Source organism: Danio aesculapii, chromosome 7 (assembly GCF_903798145.1).
Source record: "Danio aesculapii chromosome 7, fDanAes4.1, whole genome shotgun sequence".
NCBI classification, from domain to species: Eukaryota; Metazoa; Chordata; class Actinopteri; order Cypriniformes; family Danionidae; genus Danio; species Danio aesculapii.
This window is the reverse complement of record NC_079441.1, coordinates 68,649,112-68,658,083: the sequence shown is the minus strand read 5'-3', so window position 1 is coordinate 68,658,083 and position 8,972 is coordinate 68,649,112.

Sequence of the window (8,972 nt, the reverse complement as noted above, 5' to 3'; positions counted from 1 at the left end):
ATGGCCAAAACCCCTCTAAAACCAGGCTGGTCGACCAGCTAAAACCAGCCAACCAGCCTAGGCTGGTTTAAGCTGTTTTTTTTCAGTAGGGCATATTTAAAGCTTGACTTTTTAGTTACATTTTGTGAAAATTTTGAAATTATGGACATATGTGTGAGAGATGATTCAAAACATTTTAAGACAAATGAAGTGATCATAAAAATGTACAAACATATATGTAAGTGGGCCATCGTTACAGTACAGTGATCTGCTTTTAATATTAATAACACGTATAATAATTATTAATTTAATCACACACTTAACATGTATTTTATTTCCAAAAATAACATTTTATTCACATCCAAAACTTTGCATTCAGTTTAGCATGTTCTTTAAAATATATTATTTACTTCATTTTCACAATGATACATATAGTGCAATAAAAAGTATCAGTTAGAGATAATTGATATGTGGACATTAGTGAATCAAATGTGTGAAGCGAAATCAAAAAAGACCTATGAAGAGACAAAGTGGAAATAGCCCATCGAGACTTCAGAATGGCCTCTATTGACTGCCTAGAAACCACTCAAAACCCCCTAGCAACCATTCAGAACACTTTATCAACTGTAAAACCACACCCACAATGGGTCTTTGTATGAGTCCTTCGCAGGAAGCACTGCTCATATTTCTCCACAAAGTGCTTTTGTGTGGAATTTCCTATTTTAGTGCGGCACACGGTATGAAAACCATTTGTCTTATACATATAGGAAACGCACAAGATGTATATGCGGGACAAGGCTTTTCATTTTGTTTATGTATACCTGGCATCCTCAGGAGTCCAATTAAACCATGAGCACACTAGAGTGAGAGGTAGATACACCATGGAGTTGATGCAGTCGATGCAAGAAGAGAAAAGCATCACAATAAAGCAGTTGCATTGATTAAATACATAAATCAAACCTTAATGAGCTTATATATCAGCAGATATCATGATAAATAAACGTTTTAGAGGCATTTAAGTGGGACTTTATTACGTGGCATTGAAAATGTTTTCTCAGTTGGTGTGTCAATGGAGAAAATAGTTTCTTATCCTAATTGCACGAGCCAGTTTGTCTGCTCTAACGGCCAATAATAAGACAGCCAGTGATATCTATGGAAAGTGCCAGTGCTGTCATGACTACTGTAAACACACAAACATAATACATCACAGTCAATGCATGGTAAATATCTTACTGTCACTAAAGCTGGATTATAGTCTGCAATCCAGTTCAAAATAAAGGCAATGGAAATAGAAATGCAATGAAATGGAACTAAATATGTCAATTAAGATATTGAAGGCTATTTGTTGCAAAAAAAAGTCAACCCTCCTGTTTTTCCCGGGATTCTCCCGTATTTTACAGTTCTATCCTGCTATCATCCTGTGAAGGTATTTTCTCGTATTTCTCCCGTATTTTCATTCCTTCTCTGAAGGGTTTGCAAATAAACATTAAAGAGTCAATCCTCCCTATACGCAACCCATACCGCCGAACCACCAGGGGCCGCCCTTGCTCTTAAATGTGAGTCTGTTCTGTGCTTTCGCTTTGTTTAGACATGAAAACACTTTGAAATAAATATAAAAACGGTGGGATTCCCTTCCTTTTATTTACAGGTGCCGTCTTCCCTTTATATGCAATCCTCAAAACAGTCATATAGCGGTGCGTGACTGTCAGATGATGCGCTCCCAAGTTATAAATAGACGCTGTTTCCCAGAGGGATTCTGTACATGCGATTTAAACGGAGCGGAAGTTTGGGTTTTGGGTGCATGTTTGAACAGACATGTACATATAATAAATAATAATATCTAAAGATGTCGATCTTGATGGGTTTTTTTCCAAACACAACTAGTTTCGTCCTAAATGAGCATAAAAATTTAGGAAAGCAGTCGAATGCTTTCATTATAATGTTAGATGTGTGCATTTTTAAAGTGATACATGTTATTTAATGTAATCAAACGAAAAAAAAAAACCTAAATAAATGAGAGATTCCTTTGTTACTCTTTAATCAGAATTTGTAAGTTTTACAGTGAAGAAATGGCTAATGAGATCTGATAGCTTGATTCTATTTTTCATTATAATAGCTATTAATTTTAATAAGCTGAACTGTTTGCTAATGTATTTGCTGCTAATGTATATTTATTTTTTTCCTTTGTAAATAATAATAATAAAACATATTACTGAAAATTTCACTGATTATTTACAATGAAACAGCTTCAAGTTTGACATATTTAGAAATTTAGGGATTTTTTAAGGGGGGGGGGGGGGGGGCTGTGGAGGTGGGCATATCCCTTATTTTCACATCCCAATGTTGACAGGTATGCGATATAGGCCTAGATATTAATGTAAAGCAAGGGAATCCAGCTGAATACCATGTTATTATATAATGTTAGTATCAAAGTTATTTTAGTTAACTAAAACTATAAAAAAAAAAAAAAAAAACTTAACACTGAGACTATTTTTTATTGCTCTTAGTTTGAAAAATAACAAACATAAACTTAGATTAGATTTAATTAAATGTGATATAGTAAAATAACCAAAATGCAACTGAAATAAAAATGAATAAAAACTATATAGACTAAATTGCTCGAACTTTCACAAACAAAATGTAGAAAGTTTTACAATAAAATGACATTTAAAAACTACTAATAAAAACTATACAAGAGTCTTGATGCTAACAATGCAGTAAAGATTATTAACATATTTATTTTACAATTTAATTTGACATCGGAATTAAATATACAATGTAAAGCATGCAAAACAATTGCGGTTCAAGAGTTCACACTTAGCTCACGATTTATACATAGCTTGTTTGGCATGCTGTCCCGGGAGAGAGCCCTGAGCTCAAGGTATCCTCGAGCCCAGGGCTCCCTCCTTTCACAGGGCGAGGGGAGACTGAGCTCAGGTCGATCTGAAACTCCCCCGCTGCTGAGGCCAAGGTGAACTTCCTGAGAGTAAGACATTAGAAAAAGATTTAGGCTTATTTTATCAATAATATAGAGCAGAACAGAAACACCAGATGGCCTAGTGAAGACCCAACGCCATTGGTATTCTTGGTGTGAGGCAAACGTGCTAGTCATTAGGCCACCGTGCCGCCCATTCTTGATAAAGGTGGAAGAAGGGGAGGAGGGGGGTTTCTTCCAGACGAAGATAGAGGAAATGAGGATATATATAGTTACTTGGGATCCTTTGATTGGAGGATCATGATTAGCTAATGTGGACCAGCTGGGTCAATCATGAGCACATGCTCCTCTCGAAATTAGTTTAACATTTAAACTTCACTAAAACATGCTGACTATTTTAGGCAAGGCTTTCTAGAGCAAACATTAACGTTTGCAAGATTTGCTGTCTGGTTTTAACATGGAAAAGGAGTAAATAATAGATTTAACATAACAATATATTTTAATATGAGCAATAAAAGAAACACAGCCAATGCTCAAGTCATGTCATAGTTCAATTTAAACTAAATAAATAATACAATTGTATGTATATTCAGTCTGTCCTATGTTTCTTTTCCATATAACAAAATATATATCAGGAAAGATTTGCTTCCATTCAGTTATAAAAACTGTTATAAAAATCTTCTTCTAATGTTTAAATGTTTAATAAATGCATTTTGGTTGTGCAAATGCAATATTCTATTATTTCTATTGAGCAAAGTGGAATTTAAAATGTGTGACACGTTGGCTCAGTGGTTAGCACTGTCGCCTCACAGCAAGAAGGTCACTGGTTCGAGTCCCGGCTGGGTCAGTTGGCATTTCTAGAGTTTGCATGTTCTCCCTGTGTTGGCATGGGTGTGCTCCAGTTTCCCCCACAGTCCAAACACATGCGCTATTGGTGAATTGAATAAGCTAAATTGGCCGTGGTGTATGTATGTGAATTTTTGCGTATGGATGTTTTCCAGTACTGGGTTGCAGCTGGAAGGGCATCCGTTATGTAAAACATATGCTGGATATGAGCGTTCATTCCACTGTGGCAACCCTTGATGAATAAAGAGACTAAGCCGAAGGAAAATGAATGAGTGAATGAATTTGTAATGTTCTGACACGAGTAAATGTACAGAAAGCATCCGATCAGGAATAAACAATGTTCGCTAATATTTTAGATAACTTTTAATGAATATTCTATTAAAGTACGAATCAACCAGAAAACGCTGCAGACTTTTATTCCAGGACGATGATGTGTTTTTGGGGCGGGGCTTTATTTTTCCTCTCCTCCTCTCATCTTTCACACAGCAAACTAATGGCTGGAGTGGGCGTGGCTAAGCATATTTCACTCAGTCCCTCAATCTGACATCAGAGAAGCACTGCTATTCCAGAGCGGAAGCAAATGGTCATATTTTGATTCTGTATAAGTTAGTTTACTAAAAAAACAAACAGTTTTGGTCATTTTTGAGTCATTTTTTTCATGTGTGCTAGCAGAATTAACATTGTGCATTTTGATTTCATGCAGACTTAAATGTTAATAGAAGAACATTGCTTCATCATTTTGAGAGAGAAATGTATCATTAATCGTACTAGAGCAATTTATCATTAGGACTGCAAAATAATAAACTTTAATATACATTAATATACCCTGTATTAGGGGTGGGCGGTACACCGGTGTCATAGTAATCACCGGTATGACATTGCGCCACGACATGGATTTTCTAATACCGTCAATACCGTAATAAATCAATTATGCGCCTTGAACAGCTGCATTTACATCAATAATAGCTAATTCTAAATAATAAGGCATTAAGTTTTCTTCAAACGTTCAGTTGTGGTCTGAATACCTGTCCTTATACTACAGGGCTCGTAATTGCAACCATTTAGGTCGCATGAGCGCCCGAAATTTAATCTATGCGCCCTCATAATATATTTGGGAGCATTTGATTTTCTCTATAAACTTGCCCAATCGCTCTACCCTGCCGCTGTATTGGTTCATATTACCTGTCAATCACTCAACGCTTCCTGCTGTCAGATGACAGGGAGCTTGTTACCGCAGGAAATGCAAATGGCTGAAGAATGAAAAGTACACAGGTTTGCAAACCTCACTTAAAGTTATAATAATAATAATAATAATAATAATAATAATAATGGCGCAGATGACAGCGATCATGACATGAGGTAAATGTTGATCCACCAGCTGAGATCAATCGAGGGTTTTCGGAGAAGGTGCCCGAATCTTGTTGCGTTGCTTTCACTGCGTGTTCAGCGCAAATGTCCGCTAAATATAAAATCTAATACTGTACACATCATCGCCAAAGAAACTCGTCTTTACTAAGTTTACACTGAAACTACGGCTCATAACAAAGAGCAGTATTGCGCCGGTGGTCATCGCGAGAATCCTGCTCTGTCTGCTCATAAATTGGTGCCGCTTTATTCCACAAACAGAGAAAAATGAAGATCAGCTCATAACGGGACGGAGCATTTAAAATGACACAAACCGAAACCAAAACTTAAAGAGTGATAGAAGTGAGACTTTCTTTTGTCCGTTCTTCCTTGAAATGTATATTATTTTGCTATTTAAAGTAATACCATGATATTATACCGTCAACGATCAAAAGATGAAAAATATCGTGATATTAATTTTAGGTCATATCGCCCACCCCTACCCTGTATATACAGTTGAAGTCAGAATTATTAGCCCCCTTATAAAATCTTTCCCTAATTTCTGTTTAACGGAAAGATGATTTTTTTCCCAAAACATTTCTAAACGTAATAGTTTTAATAACTCATTTCTAATAACTGATTTATTTTATCTTTGCCATGATGACAGTAAATAATATTTGACTAGATATTCTTCAAGATACTAGTATACAGCTTAAAGTGATAATTAAAGGCTTAATTAGGTTAATTAGGCAAGTTAGGATAATTAAGCAAGTAATTGTATAATAATGGTTAAATCTGTAGACTACCGCAAACAATATTGCTTAAGGGGACTAATAATTTTGACCATAAAATATTTTTTTAAAAATTTAAAACTGCTTTCGTTGTAGCTGAAATAAAACAAATAAGACTTCCTCCAGAAGAAAAAATATTAAAGGAAATACAGTGAAAATTCCTTGCTCTGTTAAACATTCATTCATTCATTCATTCATTTTCTTTTTGGCTTAGTCCCTTTATTAATCAGGGGTCGCCACAGCGGAATGAACCGTCAACTTATCCAGCATATGTTTTACGCAGCGGATGCCCTTCCAGCTGCAACCCATCACTGGGAGACATCCATACACTCATTCACACACATTCACTACAGCCAATTTAACCTACCTAATTCACCTACAGCGCATGTCTTTGGACTGTGGGGGAAACCAACACAATCTCACGGCAATTTGTAACTTTTTGATTTAGTGGCTAATTCGTACGAATTCGTACGATCTAATTCGTACAATTTAGTACGATTAGCTCATCCGCCAATGACGGTTGGGTTTAGGGGTGGGATTAGGTGCCACGCCTCCTTTTTAAAATCGTACAATTTCGTACGACTGAACTCGTACGAATTAGCCACTAAACTGTCAAAACGTAAAATACTTACGTTTTCTCATGAGATCAGGCTGGGGAAACCGGAGCACCTGGAGGAAACCCATGTGAACAAGGGGGAAAACATGCAAACTCCACACAGAAATGCCAACTGAACCAGCAGCCGAAGCTCAAACCAGAGACTTTCTTGCTGTGAGGCGACAGTGCTACCCACTGTGCCACAGATCCATCCCTCTGTTAAACATCATTTGGGAAATATTTGAAAAAGCAATAAAAAATAATAATTTTGACTCCCTATTTTACATTTATATAACATTAATATACCCTCATACACATTAATAAATCCCAACACCCTCACATTTACATTATATACACAATTTTAAAGGTATTTGCACCAGACTGACTGATTAAGCCAATTCAAGACCTTGAATATCAGAGGAGGAAGTCTTTATGTTCCTGAGGGAAAGGATTTGCAGAAGGAAAATGCATTGTCTGTTAAATGGATTTTCCAAGTACTTCCTTGGGAAAGGAGTGTCCTGTTCTGATACACTATGACCTTTTTAAGAGCACTCAAATAATGTGCCTGATTTCCTTGTACACTCTTGTCCGTTCAAGCGCGGAAAGGATTTCGGCTTGTCAGATCACAGATCAAATATGCTCACCTCCCAATAAAAGCGTATCTGGACAGTAATGATTAAATGGATATATGACTCAGCTGAGAGGCCTGCGCACTGCACATTGTTATGGACTAAACGGTTGGAACGCAGTTAAATATTTTGCCCCCATCTTTTTATGTAACAGGATTGGACAGATGGTGTCCAGATAACAGCAGTCTTACATCACATCGCACCAGACAAAGGCTTTCATCACCAGATAGAACAGTATAAATAATACAAAGCCATTAAAGGTCCAAAGCTGACAACACACGAACACTGATTTAAATATATCAGGGGAAAGCCTTTGGCTGTGGTCACATTGGCTATTACAGTTCTGCTTAATACATACTGTCTGATAAATAATGATGCATGCAACATGTAATAGTCTAAATAACAAGATGCTGGCATTAAAATTGAATAGGATTTCACAAAATATCTATTTGACTAAAAATTCCAATGATTCATATTCATTCATTTTCTCTCCAGCTTAGTCCCTTTATTAATCTGGGGTCACCACAGCGGAATGAATTCAATTCAATTCACCTTTATTTGTATAGCGCTTATACAATGTAGATTGTGTCAAAGCAGCTTCACATAAAAGGTCACAGTAAATAGGAACAGTGTAGTTCAGTTTGTAGTGTTTAAGTTCAGTTCAGTTTAGCTCAGTTCAGTGTGGTTTAATAATCACTACTGAGAGTCCAAATACTGAAGAGCAAATCCAACGATGCGCAGCTCTACAGATCCTGAACCATGCAAGCCAGTGGCGACAGCGGAGAGGGAAAAAAAACTTCACTAATTAGGCGAAAGTGAAGAAAAAAAACCTTGAGAGAAACCAGGCTCAGTTGGGCACGACCATTTTAATTTCTCCGCTGGCCAAACGTCATGTGCAGAGCTGCAGTCTCAGCGGCGGAGGCTGGAAGCTGGCCTCAGCGAAGACTCGTCTGTCTCTGGAGCGTCACAGGAATCAGTCTCATGTTCTCCACTCTTCCATGACCATCACAGTAGCTGCTCAGGATACGGCCTGGTCCAGGATATGGAAACCTTGGGATCATCTCGTCATTGGTCTTGGATCGAATCAGTGACTCTGCATAGTCTGAGGGCCTCGGGAGGAGTATCCCCAGGTGGAAATGGAGAATAAAGAAAATAATTAGCGTAGCTGCTGTTCATAGTGTATATCAACAAGATGCAGAACCTGTGTGGAAGCCTGCTAAGTGGTGCACTAAGTGTATGCTTTACTGAACAGATAGGTCTTTAATCTAGTTTTGAATTGGGAGAGTGTGTCTGAGCCTCGGACGTTATCAGGAAGGCTATTCCAGAGTTTAGGACCTATAAATGAGAAGGCTCGACCTCCTTTACTCGACTTTGCTATTCTAGGTACTACCAGAAGCCCTGAGTTTTAAGACCTTAAAGAGCGAGTTGGATTGTAGCGAGACAGAAGATTGGTTAGATAAACAGGAGCTAGATTATTTAAGGCTTTATATGTAAGAAGCAATATTTTAAATTCAATACGAAACTTAACAGGCAGCCAGTGTAAGGAGGATAAAATTGGGGTGATGTGATCAAATTTTCTAGACCTGGTAAGAACTCTGGCAGCTGCATTTTGTACTAATTGAAGTTTGTTAATAGAGGATGCTGGGCAGCCAGCAAACAGTGCATTACAGTAGTCCAGCCTAGAAGTCATAAAAGCATGGACTAGCTTTTCTGCATCTGAGATGGATAGCATACTTCGTAACGATCGTAGCGATATTTCTCAGATGAAAAAAAGCAGGAATGAACCACCAACTTATCCAGCATATGTTTTACGCAACGGATGCTCTTCCAGCTGCAACCCATCACTGGGAAAC